Raw genomic sequence first — 15,056 nt, 5'->3', positions numbered from 1 at the left:
GATGACAAAAGCAGCTGGATATCCTGACACACGCTGTCAGCAGCTTTATGAAAATTCTATATACCTGAGGCTCCTCACTGATAAGTTTTCCTTCATTCAGCTCTGTAGACTTATGTGCTTGTTTACTCTACAGAGATAAAATTTGAGGAATTATTATGTATTTTTATTAAATTTTATGCTATGCTCTGCCTGGGTTGGCGGCATGACCCTGTTATGTGACGTAACTCCAGTAAATTTATACTTACTGCATTTTCATTTTATTGCTGTTTATAGATCATAAAATACCTGAATCATTTCTTCTATCCTTTCATTTTATTTTTTTTTTATTTTAAATTTATTTTTGTTTAAGGGTGCAAGGGACTGTAAGATAATTACTAAGAAACCTACTACTATGTAACAGCATGAAACCGTTGATAAAGACATCTCAAAGATGTTATGGTCAAGCAAATCACTCTAAGCATGCATTTAGACTCTGAAACCTTCCCAGCAATTGCTGAACATTGCATTTTACAATTCTCCATTTCGGCTATAACATAGCTTTTAGAGCTATAGCAATGCCACGTGATAAAAAGCGTACAGTATTTTTCAGTATGTAGTTCCACAGTTAAAATGATCTACCTTATTTCTTATTGGGATAATGAGAGGTCAGTCAGTCCTGCATAGCTTAACAGAAGACAACACAACCTGAATGCAATAACAAGGTAAAATGGAGAAAAAAGGAGAGGAAAAATATCTATGTTTTCAAGACTGATTAGGCAAACAAAGACAAAGTTGTTTTACACGGCAGAAGTATTATTGAATGAGCCTCTTACACTCCACAGGAAAATTTTTGGGAAAATCTGGAGAGTGTAGACGTGTTGAGAATGTGTGCAAGGGACGATCAAGAAAAGTTAGAACAATTTATTAAAAGTCTAAATTAAAAGTAAATTAATAAACTGTACTTAGACATTTCTGTTGATACTTTCCTTCATAACTAGTTCAATTTAGCTGAATTCATTTTCAAATTAATTCAATTCAGCTGAACTGAATTAAAGCTACTTTGATTCTGGATAAGGGTGCCTACTTAGGGTTTCCCTTACACATTTTCAAAATTCATTCAGATTAATTTTCCCCAATGCCTGCATGTAGACAAAATCCTTAAACTACTATCCTGGTTTCGGCAGGGATAGAGTTAATTTCCTTTCTAGTTGCTGCTAGGTAGTGTTTACACTAGTCAAGGACTTTCCAGCTTCCCATGCTCTACCGACTGAGAAGGCTGGAGGTGCACAAGAAGCCGGGAGGGGGCACAGCCAGGACAGCTGACCCCAACTGGCCAAAGGGATATTCCACACCACATGACGTCATGCTCAGCATATAAAGCCGGGGGAAGAAGAAGGAAGGGGGGGATGTTTGGAGTGATGGTGTTTGTCTTCCCAGGTAACCGTTACGCATGATGGAGCCCTGCTCTCCTGGAGATGGCTGAACACCTGCCTGCCCATGGGAAGGAGTGAATGAATTCCTTGTTTTGCTTTGCTTGCATGCGTGGCTTTTGCTTTACCTATTAAACTGTCGTTATCTCAACCCATGAGTTTTCTCACTTTTACCCTTCTGATTCTCTCCCCCATCGCACCGGGGGGGAGCGAGCGAGCGGCTCTGTGATGTTTAGTTGCTGGCTGGGGTTAAACCACAACTATGTACAAAGGGAAATGAAGAAATGACACATGGAGTGTCACTAGAAACTGTTATGTCTAAAATAATCTCTTCAGCAACTCAGAACTTATTAATTTTTAATGCATTTTTAATGTATTATTTCGATTTTGAGGCATTATTTCAATATATGCATATTGAAACTTACAGAGGAGGTTGTGCTCTCTCAAGCCGTTTCAACTGTTAAGTAAAACGGAGTTAGTACCATTGTTTCGTCTTTGTAAATCAGCGTGGTATGCTTTCACAACGGCACAAGAGAATGTACTAGCAAAGCTAATGATGCAACATGAGAAAAAGAGGTCTTAAGAGTTCTAGTGCAAGAAAAGTTTTCCTACGCTTTTTCCTTCTTCATAATTCTGTGAAGACATCACCATAGCTGTATGTGAAATCTGTAGCCTGTTCCCTTCTTGCACTGATGATGTTTAATTTAGTGCCCTAAAGTTGTGAACCTCACTCCAGTACTTGTTCACTGAGCTGAATAAACATCTCCTCCCTGACTCTTCAGGTTATATCACAACTTCACATGACACATCCGCACATTTTGCCTACAGAAGGTATATTTCATTTTTTGATTATCCTACCCATAGCCCAGTTGCAGAAGACCTGTTTCATTTTAAAGGAAGTTTATTCTCAGATCCTAATAAGAATTAAAAACTTCCATTATTTGGACTGAAATATAAGGCCAACCAATTTTACTATTGTACCACTTTCAAGGATACTGCAAAATCAGCAAGTACATGGTAGCTCGTATCAACTGTACACATGTTCCTAAAAACTGAAGGCATATTGGAAAGAAAATCATCATCTAGGTACCTTACTCTTCCTAGTGGTAATAGTGTTTTAGAAGTAGGATTGCCAGGGCATCTCTACTACATAAGCAACTACTACTAGCATAAGTCTGAACAAGTACATTACCATCTATCAAGGATGAGCAGATAATAGGAGAAGCAACTGGTTACCAGCTCATGCTTATAGTGACTCAATACTTACTGAATTATCTTACTTTCACTGATGATTTAAGTCTGACATATATTAAAGCATCCCTGAGCCTAATGCTAAGAGAAAAAGATAACCTTTTAGAGTTTTTTAAAATGAAGATATAAAATAGCGCCCTAGTCACTTTATGTTTGTTTGGTTGTTTTTTTTTTAAACTGATAACAGACTGGGTAAGATTTTTCCAGGAATTCACAGATAATTAGCCAAACTAAATACAGACTCCTTTTTCAGTGCAGTGATTCCATTGGAATTGTACAATGGTAAATCAGGCGCAAATAGTACAGCAGTAGGTTTTCTGAGTATTTCTTGCAGATAGCAATCTATCAATAGATTTTAACATTCACTGCTAGTTTTCAATTATGTCTAGAGTGATGTTCCACACTTTAATGAATCCCCAAGAAACAAAACACTGACAGCCACTGTAGCAAAATGTACCCAGTGAGTCTGATCCTCTTTGAAAGTTCCTTCCTTAAAGAAACTCTACCAATTGCACTGTGGAGGAAAACTTAATGCTGAAGCTTGATTCTGCCATTTGATTTGATTTGTTATTTGACAGAATTAAGCTAAACTCTAAGGGTAAGATGCACTTTATTTCAAATACACTACATACATTCTGACATATACTCCCGTTAGACATTTACTTACTACAGACTTCACTTAATTCAGACATGAAATTTCTGAAAAGGAAGAATTAAAATATAGATGCCAAATCAATCAAGTACACTTGAAAGCCTACAGAGACTGAAAACCATTGTTCTGGTGAACAGGAGCTGTTAATAAAATAGTTTGGAATGCATATGTAACCCTATTTTATGTGGAAATTAAAAATCTACACATTTAAATGATCAGTACCACTTAAATAGTATATTTGATGTTCTGTGGCATTTCTGTAGATGACTGCTATCATCAGAAGTGCAGTGATAAAGGCTGAAGAAACACAACATAGCTGTAAATAACTCTTCAGTTCAATGAGTGTGATAATTATATGCAACTTTCATAGTCTATATTTAGTAAGAGTTTCAAATTTGTTAGATACTTTACACAGTACTGATCAAAGTGAGCTTATGAAATACAGGAGGCTTTCCGTAATATAATGTCACAGAAATGTGATTTTTTTTTTTTTTTTTTTTTTAAAGTGTCAAGTCCTAAGCTTACTCTTTTTCTTTCAGACTAGCAGCATATGCTGGTCAGTGAAGCATACATCACACAGCTGTTACATCTACTGTATGACCTGTACATATTGAATTAGCCATTGTGTTTTTCAATTCTGGTTCATCAGACTTTTGGTCTGAGGGGCTTTAATCTAAATTTAGCAAAATAATACAATTCCGTGTTATCTTGTCTGTCCATAATTCATAGCCTCCAGCCTGTTTTGATCTAAAACAATTGGCCAACTTTTTTTTTTTTTCTTTCTTTTAAACAGTAACACAGGATGTATGAAAAAAATTCAGTACAAGGATTAATGGCAGAAAACCTCCAGGACTGCAGTTTGATAGTGTATGAATATATATTTGCACGCGCACAGAGAGGGTGTTAATAGATGTGGGCTTTTTAACAATCATCATCACCCCTGTTCTCAGGTTTTTACATTTGCATTCATGGTACCTTAAGAAAGATAACTACTTCTATATCTGCGAACATATATAATATAATTTAGTGAATAAATAAAAACAAGTGTGGCACTGTAAGGCTTAATCCATTAAGAAGTCTCAAAACTTCAGATCATTTTTTTCCCAAAGAAGGAACCAATTTCCTGTATTGACAATCTTCTGGATACGGTCTGTTGTGGAGGAAATCCACAAGACATACAAAGGTAGATATAAAAGAGAAGTACCGCTGTGTTTCCTTTCCTCTACATATTTTTCTCCCAAAGCACCTACCCTATTAGACTCCTACTAGAGGCAAGAAACGGCTAAACTGAGCTTTGGACTGACCCTTTGTGGCTCTGTTTATATCCCTAAATTCAACACTTTTCACTAACATTTGAAAGAATATTACATTCAAGTTTCTTACTGAAGTACTGAATCTTTCTAGCTATCATAAGTACAATTGTAACTTCTGATTAGTATTTTTTTAAATTACTTTTTAGTAACACATTGATACCAATAGAAGAAAGTGGTACAAGGCCTGGATGAAGAGTCATTTAAAACCACTTGTTTTTCTCAAGTTCATTAAGGAAATCTAATTGTCTGTATTTCATCATCAAGTTCTCTCAGAAACAAAGCAAAGCTGCATATGAGTTTCATTCCCTAAAAAAAGATAGTGAAGCAAATTAACTTCACTTAGAATGACTGTATGTGTATAAAGTCATACAATGAATATTTAGAATTCCTTTCTCTGTAAAACTGAGCATAAGTGTTTCATTAAAAACTAATCTGGCATTAAAACCAGTTCCTTCATTGACGATTTGGAAAGTCAGTTAACACCTGTAAGTTCCTTCCCTGACAGTTTGGGAGTACAATAACAATAATTTAGAATAATGAATTAATTCTTATGTAGAACTATCTGAAATATATCTGGAATTCTGAAGATGTGATTTTTATAACTTGCAGTCAGGAAGTTATGCTATGATCACATCTGTACTTTTCAAGTCTGTATGTACTATGTTAAATAACAGATCAACTAATTTACAACCATTCCTTTGTATATTTAATATATATTATGCCAACCACACATAAATCAATAATGCAGGAAGAGTTCCCAGTATGAACATGAGGTCAGCATATCAACATCCATTTAGTTAAAAATCAAGTTGTCATTGAGATGGGCTCAAGAAATACTATGCACATCTTTGTGAGGTGCCCACTGGGACAGTAGTCATGCACCCTTGCATCCCATTTTAAAAGTACAACACATGACATTCAGTCTAAAATGGCAGACAAGAATGAAGAATTACAGTTTCAGTCAACTCTCCTAATAATACAAGTCTTGTCATAAAGTTTTGTTTGTTTGTTTTAAACAAATAAACAACTCTCTCCTCCCCCATCACCAAATCGCTCCCTCTTCCCACACCCTCCAACAATACACATTTTAACAGAACAGAGAATGATCTCATGAGGACTGTAAATCCAGCAAACTGGTTCTACTAAGTTAACTATTTTTCCCCTCTCCTTCCCTCACTTTTTTCTACTTCATTTTCCTTCTGGTTTTTCTTTTTTTAGGAGACATTCCCAATGTTCAGAAAAGATCAAACTCAAATAGCTTATAGGCACTATAAGCACATAGTATTACTTGTCCATGTGTGCACTATTCCTTCCAGAATAGCTGTTGCTAATCTCATACACACAGAAACCAGGACTCCAGTCCCCAAAATCATGAAACTGTAATAAAGTTGTTTATTATATAGTAATAAAGTTATTATTCTGTAATAAAGTTATTTATATGCATGCAGGTGTATGTGCATGTGTGCTCATAGATGCACATGTTTACCATTCTTCTCATACAGTAGAGAATGCCAGAACTTCACCGTGATGTTTAAAGCAATTAAAAAAAAAATATTCTCACATCATTATTTCATCTATGTGTTTTTAGTGAATATCACTGTATTGCATCAACAACTACTGCAAGAAATTTTTTTACTTCACAGATTTTTATATATATTTTTAGTTTGATGAGTCAGAATATGCTAAGGACTTCTGGATTCACCATGATATAGAACATCTTTCAAGTTCTACAAAGTGATAACAGTCAATGAAATAAGGAAATATTGAATCCTTTAACCCAAAAAAGAAACTTGACAGATTTCTACTAATATCTTCATGCTTTTTTTTCAAAATAACAAAAAAATCAGGGGTGAATTCCTTCTCCCAGCTAAGCTCACCAAAACCACAGAAACAGCACTCTACCCAATTAAATAATTTCCTCGCAAACAGCAAGGAAATATTGGCAGTAGTATTTTAACTCAAATTTCACTTCATGTGTCATGGAGACAGTTCTGAAGCATACTAGACTTTTCATGAATCAACTCATTGGTATAGTAGCCTCTTCATAAGTCACTTAAAAGAGGTACTATACATAATTTCACCCCTAGGTCTACACTGTGCTTAAAATATAGAGGTAACATACCCACTTCCCGTACTGAAAATTTGCATTCCATTGCTGACTTTCACTACCTATTCAGTAACAACTATCCATCTGGCTATATATATATATAGTCTCTGGAGAAGTCCCACAACATAAAAATTATAGTGTCCTAACTACCACATAGAAAATCACACAGATTAATTCCTCTACATCCACAAAACCAAAAACCACTCAAAAAAATCTTTGATACATGACCTCATATACTGCTGCATTTTCCCTGAGCAGATCAGATCCTTAAGAGAAGCTACAGCCAACACTGTCACTTTTGTAAGGAAAAAGACTGTACCTTTCGGTGAGCACCTTTATGCCACGTGTAGGGTTTGAATCTTCCAAAAGGAACCTCCTCACCTTTGTGCCGTTGGCCATTTCCCCCTGATTATCATATACAGCTGGAGACTGGAAAGTCAGGAAACAATTAGAGTTTCTAGGAGAAGAACCCACATTCAGGAAAAAAATTCCAGCCATATCACCTGCTAATCATCAAAGCAATCTATTTTAGTGAACCCTTTGTCATCATCAAACTATTTGTGGTCCAACATAAGCCAACAGGAATCAAACCAACCCAGAAAAAAAAAAAAAAAAGAAAAACTTTTAAGCACACTTCTACAGTTACTAGAATTATCCATTTAGAAATTGGAAATGCCTTCTGTAACAGCAAAAATAGGTAACAATCAATTAGCTAAACAAGCATGTAGTGAAAAAGGTTTTGAGAAACAAAATGTAATTATTTATTGGATGTTGAAGTATGTTCTGTTAGCCAGCATCAGTCTTCCTCAGTGAAAATAAAATAAGCATTAGAAAGCAGAATTTAGAAAAAAGTAGTTGAAAATACTCAACTTACATACAGTTCTATAAAAAACGTAAAAAGTTGATTACTAGTATAGTAAGAAAACTAGAGTTGGGGTATAATTCCTCAAATGTCAATGCAGAACTGGGAATTTCACTGGTACTCAGTAGTCTACTTGTTCATTATTACCTTTGTACCATTAAGTTAACTTAAAATATGTTCTAACAACTAATGTACTGTGTTATTAACTGTTACAGTGTCAATGTGTTTTTGTTACGAGATTTATCTTAATTAGCGTACAAACTATTATTTAACAGCAGAATGCACATGAAGGAGTCTGATAGTTTATAACAAGGAAACTAATCTTACAATGCCCTTTGGGAAATCCCAAAGACAACTTTCTGTAACAAGAGCAATGGTGCAGAAAATCAGAAGAAAACAGTCTTTTACCCAACCATTGCAGATGAGAGAGTGACGGCATATGTCTCAGACATCTATTAACAGCATACATAAAATCAATATGATTCATGTCTGTCCAGGAACAGAAGCTTGTTTCACAAGAAAGCAAATGTGAGTTGAAATAACAGAATTTTATATCAAATACAAGTTGGTAATTTTCACAGTCCTTTTGTCCTTGTATTTATTGTCTTCAAGCTATTCAGATTTCTTTTCACTTCTTCATACATATACAAGACAGAAGTCCAAATTGTACATAGCATTAAAGGAGAACCAGTAAAATAACTTTAAGTTTTAAACATAATACGTCTCTGAAACATCAATACCATAAACAATAAAACAAAAAAAGAAAACACTTCCCAGGTGGCTGATGTTATTTGCAGAATAAGCTTTTTATCTGCTAAAAGAGAAGTGGCAAAGGGCATGATAAAAAAAGAAGGGACAAGAGCTTGTAATTACACATTTTAAAGTTTGTTCTAAGCATCCATGAAACAGAAAAAAGCGATACAACAAAATTTTTCCTACTTTCAAAAAACATAATGTATATTAACTTTTATATGTTAAAACATATGTTAAACAAACATAAGAATTGTAGAAACCCTTCTGTATACCTAACATAATTGACATTTGTCACACATGCATGAATAGTATTTTGGCACTGTTTCATTTTCTCAGTGTTTAGAAAGACCTGCAAGAGCAGGATAGCCATCCACATTATAAAAGACCACGGAAGAATGTGCAGAGAAAAGAAGGCATATTGGACATAGACTACCAAACTACGGATGTTGAAGATGCCATAGTAGGCATAAATATATAAAGACATTGTTTGAGAAGGAGTAGTAGTAAGAGGTATAAATATACAAATGTGTGATTGGAGCATTCTGGAAGAAGAAAGATAGGGGCAGTTTGTCTTGTCTGGTTTTGATTTTGAAATTAAACCCATCTAATGAACTGAACGACAGACATGTCAGCTTTTTCCGTACCTAGCACTCAGTGTACAATCTAAACACACCTGCAAGCAAATTAATGCCTGCACAGAAAATACTAGTTTATATATTATATTGCTGTAATTCAAAATAAGTGGAAATTCTTCCCAGATCTTTTCTTAGTACTAAATGCTTTTACTTAGTTTAAATCTTATTTTAAAACAAGGACTCAATGGCTGTAATAACAGAGATACTGACAGCTACTTTTCTATACCTCCTAGATATTATGTCTAAGGATGAAGAATATTAAAAGAATATTTTTAAATGTAAAAAAAAAATGTGATTATTCAGAATATTGAATAAATAGATACTATATATCTGAATAGATTCTAAATCACAATAAAAACTACTATAGGATGAAATTTAAAACTATATTTTGAAGATTAAAAAAAAAGTAGAATAAATATAAAGGGATGGAGCAGGTAAAATGCAAAAAACCTTAAAATCCCTACATCACATAAGATATCCCTTTGTGACAGTACCAACAACCTACTCACAAAGAAAGAAGAAACAGACCTAGAATTGTTACTGTAAAATCAATATGAAGAATTTACACTCAAAGAAACTTTCCCATAAGTTCCCAGAGCAAATTCTCAAATTAATATCAATATCCAACACAAGAAGAGCAAAATGCTTTGGGCGCTAAGACACGCAAAGAAAAGAATAGGGAAAAGAGAAAAATGGGCAAAAATAGACAGTTCCCAAAGGAAAAGGAACAGCAAATTCTGATGTGTAACATGAATCTTGATCTGGATGTTTAATCATGACATATTTTACAATACTTGGAGGAAAAAATATTTTGAAAGCAAAATAAGCTATGATAGTACGTATTCCAGCATTGAGCCCAGTGCCTCACTGTAATATGCCATACATATACAACTGAGAAACTGCTTCACTTGGCAGTGTTTTCTTTATTGCATTCTTCCTGCTGTTGTAAAAACTACAGATTCAGAAAAAAGAAAACGATAATCTTGTACTAATCTGTACGATACAGACAGACTCAAAATTCATCACATTTGATGAGGAAAGTGCTGTAATACTCTCTAAGAAGCAATGTGAGCTGGGAAATCAGAGGAAATCATGATGGAAATGATGATGCCAACATAATTCATGCCACATTTATGAGGCCTATCAACTTACTAGTTAGTACACTCTAGAAAAAACCAACCAAATTACCCTGATATACTGTGGCACACTGTAGTATAGCAGTATTTGGTTGGGTATGTTGGCTGGTATTTTGTTAATATAGTGTATGTGGTCATGGAACATTTCAATGTGAATCTTCTCAACAGGAGACTGACAAACATTTGTGCAATTTTTTAATGTAGAAGTGAAAGAAAGAAGATCTGGACTGGGGAACATTTAGTCTGATAGACTGGAACAGAAAAATTAATGAAAAGTAGCCATCTTCTGTGCAAGTTGCAGGAAGTATTTTCATTTTGTATTACATTTTAATTGAGTTCACACATTCTACACATTACTTTGAATTCTGAATTTCCTTAGCTGATCTTATTGCCTTGAAAAATTCTGTACACATGCATCCTGAACATGGAAAAACATATCTTAAATGGATAAGCAACTCAATGAAATTAGTAACAATAAGCACATGCTTAAATGAAAGTACTTTCCATAACTAGGTTCACAGGTGACTAGAATATACATACCATTACAAATTGCCAGTGCAAGAGGAAAGTCCCTGTTAATAAAAATGTATGATCTAAAGAGCTAGAATAGAAGTTTTTAAATGCTGTTGTTACTTTTGTTTCACTGAAAGAGGACAAGGTATTGCTCAAATCTCAGTCAAAACTAATTGTTTTTGCAGTACTGTAGAAAACCATTTTGGAACCTATAGCTGCGTAACTGCACGTCTTACACTCTGGCTTTGACACTTCCAGTGTAAATTGAAATTATTATTTATATAACAATTACTTTTTGCATTAATGAGAAAGTTAATTATTGCACACTCTACTAAGCAGCTTCCAAATGGATATAATTAATTATCTATAGAGATCCTGAACATTTCACATGTAGTGGATTGTAGGAAAGGCACTTTCATTATGAGACCTATTTTCTGCACCTTCAAATGTTCCCCTCACAATTCCTCTTTGGGTTTTTAATTCTGTGCTTTATCCTACCCCAAATGCCTTGTCACTTGTTGGTGGAAATCTTTGCATTAAGTTCTTTCTGCACTCCTGTTAACTTTTACATATGAATTTACTCTTATTTATACATTATTTGCATGGTCTGACATTCAAGATTTTATTTATGCAAGAAAAAAAACTTTTCTTACATACTGATTGTATATTTCCAGTAAGTATCTGAGACAAGAATATTTCTAAAATTTTATAATGTCTCAAAGTGGTATAGGCAAGTAATCATAGGATTTTGTCAAAGCACTTTAGATTTTTTTTTCGTGGGTAGCATGTCTAGTACCAATCATAGTACCAATTTAACTTCTAACATTTTATCACACAGACATCACCTGTAATATAACCTGACAAATCAAAAGGTCAGTCTGGCTCAGAGCATATAAGAAATAAATAGAATTGAAAAGTTAAATGGAATCATGGAGAATATTATCAGGAATTCAAATTTCAGAAGTCAGGGATTACACGTGAAAATATAGATTATTGAAATTTTGAAACTTAACTTGCTAATTCATTCGTGTGTCAGAAGAATAATTAAAGGAAAAGACTTTTTATTTGACAAGTGTTTTCAATGAAGCTGAAACTGTAAATTATGTTAATAAAATACTTTCTTTAAAGTCCAAGCATGAATACTGAATCTACAGTCCCCTATAAACTACACATTTGATTATGACAGTACAGGAGGTTTAAAAATTCATTTTACGTTGAAGTAATTTTAGTGAGTCAGAGGGTTAACTGTATAACTGATTATCTTTGCACACCAGAGATAGTTTACAGGATCAGGCAGGAACAGAGATTAGGTTCAAAGTATGCTTCAGGTCTGATATCAAATGGGAACCAGACACTGGATTCATACTGAATGGCACTAAAATTTCATAAGCTATTCTCACATTGTCCGAGTTCAAATGTTACAGCAGCCTTGTTGGTGTGTCATTATCATGATATGCTTAAGACCACAGCCAGGTCACGGGACAGAATTGTGCCTTGGGAGCATTCCTGTGACAGGATCTCAGTCTGGAGTCCCAGGCTGGGAGGATGCCCTTAAGCGTACTTAAACAGAGATGAAAACAACCACCGTGTCAAAATACAAGCCACTGTATAAAAAACTAAGAAGATAGATCTGAGCCATTTTTTCACCCAGTAGAGTCCAGTCAGGCAGCAAAAGCTCCCTACTAACAGCAGAAATGGGACCTAAGAGAAGGCATCTGGGTCTAAATCCTAGCAGAAGACATTTTTGATCTGCAATAGTGATAAATGATTCTTTTCAACCTTTCAGATTGGTTACTGGCTACAGAGTCAGAATTAGATTTAAAGATAAAAATTTGTGTATCTAACTGCAATAACATTTTCCTTTAGGGTATTTGGAAACATTGCAAGTTAGTCTATAAAAGACCTACCACATATTTGAACCATAAGTGGATATAGGCATACTTTAACAGTTATCTCCTGAACTTCTCTGACTGGTAGATCTCTTTCAGTGCCTTTTAAATTATTTAATTTTCAAAGTTTATTCTTTTTTAACTGTTTTTTTTACTTATTTATTTAAATTTTTAATATTTCTTCCCCTTTTGGGGGCTCTGTATCCCATAATAACCAGATCAGGTTAAATTATGTACAGACAACCACTGACTAAATTTGTAACAATTTCCTACCGTTGCCAGGAAATATCACTATTTATTTATTTAAACTACAAAAGCTTTGATTGTATTATTAAGATAGTTTGTGATCATCTGTTTCAGTCTCCTCCCATCACCTGCCCACAAATCGCTTCATGAGTATTCGCTTTTTCAATTTATTAGTGCAATTGGTTAGCAACAGACAGATGGCATAAACAATTGTTTATGCTTAGTGAGCAGATGATTTACAATATTATACATTTGAAGGGGGCTACACTTTTTAGCACAAAAATATATAAACATTCTCTTTTATTAAGCTTTTTAAGGACAACTTTTCACATTTTTATTAGAAGTAAATTAATTTGTAATTATCATTTGTACTTAGTAATTTTCATTAGATTTTTTTCTTCTTTATCATTAATCCTATGCTAAATAGAGGAAGATTCTAAGAACAATCTCAGCATCTAAGATGAAGTTCTAATGAGTCAGACATAATAATGAGTATTACTTTAAAATATAGTAACTAAACATTGGTAACTAAAAAAAGCAACTCCCACCTCCATTCACAAATTCTCTATTTTCCTGAACTTTGCATAGCACAATCAAGTAGGTTTACTGTTTGCCTCCATTGAGAAAATATAGAAATAATTTTGCTAGTGGATGATGAAATAATCCCATTTTCTGTTATCAGTTACAATTCTACAGATCATTCTATTAAACAATGAAGAAATGCAACTCATTTCAGAATGAATTAAAGGAATGCTTATCCTAAAAGTTTCAGAGAACAACAATGAATTAAAACATCTTCCTTTTCAGGATTAAGTTAAAGCAATATTCAATCTGTTTATGCACATATCACATTTAAAACCAGAGTACACCTTAGTGTTAAAACCTAAAGCCATTAAACTATCATTTAGCTGAATCTATAATCTCCTGTACTGTGCTGTTATAATATTTACAAATTCATATACAGGTGATAACTAGTGATCCACCTAATAAAGTCACTTCTGTCAGAATATATACCACATACTTCAAAATTGCTTTGCATGGTAATAAGTTTACTTTCTTTCTCCTAGCTTCTTTCTTTGTGTAGTCAGCAGACTTTCCCTTTTGTATGTTGCATCAAGTCAGCTAGGTTCAAAATACATCAGGAAAGATTTTACTGAGATCTTTATATTGTGACATTCTGCCAACATTCTAGAAAGGGGTCTCAAATAAATATTCTAACTTACTCTGCGTATTTGACACATACATGCTGATAGGAGAGATGAGAAATTTGCATTTATGGTAGAATTTTTTAGAACAGGAGACACCAGTGCTTGACCATCAAACTTTCAAGAGATTCATTTACTAGAAATGTTGGTACTCAGTTTCTGAAGGAATACAAAATATATTGGTAGAGCTGATAAAGAAAACTTTCCAATTCATGTAATGCCATGTATATTTCTATATCAATAATACTATGTCATATATTGCAGAGTGTTCCAGGGTTGCTTCTTGCAGATATCATGTCTCTTTTAGATCTCTGACATTTGGTTTTCATCTTATGGATCTCAAACTCTTCTCTTTTCAGAGACAACTTTCTCTTTCCTATAGATAGACATGTTAACAGTGTCCACAGAAGAAATGAACTCCATTGCAGGAAACAAATTAAACCTATTCTTCCATTATTAAGATTGCTCCTTTTTACCAGGTGATCCTGAGAGCACAAACTACCGTATCACTGACTGCATAGTCCATACAGAAGATTAAAATGCACCAAAGAGAAAATAACTTCAATCAAAATACTTTCAAAGTTCAATAAACTAGTAATATAGTCCAGAAAAGTATCATTTTGTCATAGTAAGTATTTCAAGAAATAAGCCTATTAAAATGAGATTCAGCTGAAGGATAACAAAAATTCAACTCTGCAATACTTAAATTTAATAACACGCTCAGCCACATGCAAAATTCCATTTCCTGCTAGATCAAAATTTAATTGTTCCACTTCATTATTTGATAATAACAGAGCATTCTATTAAAAGACTTATTTATTATTGTTTTTCTTCGGCTACTACTCAAAACCTCCAACATAACACTCTCCCTCTGTATAAAGTTCTGAAGATAGAGAATGTAATGTTTTTTAGTGGAAGTAAAGGTAATTTCCCTAAAAAATACATTTTTGCAATGTAAAATCCCCTGAAAGCACCTCACTAAAACAAATATTTCCAAATTACTTTAAAGAGATTACTTACACATACAAAAGTTTGCAGAACTGGACCCAGAGATAGAAAGAACAAGATATTTACTCATTTCTATT

At 33.9% G+C, this 15,056-nt stretch overlaps 1 protein-coding gene across 1 annotated transcript in view; it reads right to left on the bottom strand.

The window, feature by feature from the left end:
- The window catches only part of LOC103916287 (probable G-protein coupled receptor 125), a 245,912-nt gene that overhangs the window by 114,279 nt on the left and 116,577 nt on the right, over window positions 1-15,056 (bottom strand). The window lies entirely within an intron of this gene.

The sequence above is a fragment of the Pygoscelis adeliae genome, unplaced genomic scaffold, assembly GCF_000699105.1.
Source record: "Pygoscelis adeliae isolate BGI_AS28 unplaced genomic scaffold, ASM69910v1 Scaffold294, whole genome shotgun sequence".
NCBI lineage: Eukaryota > Metazoa > Chordata > Aves > Sphenisciformes > Spheniscidae > Pygoscelis > Pygoscelis adeliae.
Note: the sequence above shows the minus strand (reverse complement) of the source record. Positions and strands in the feature narration are given on the sequence as shown.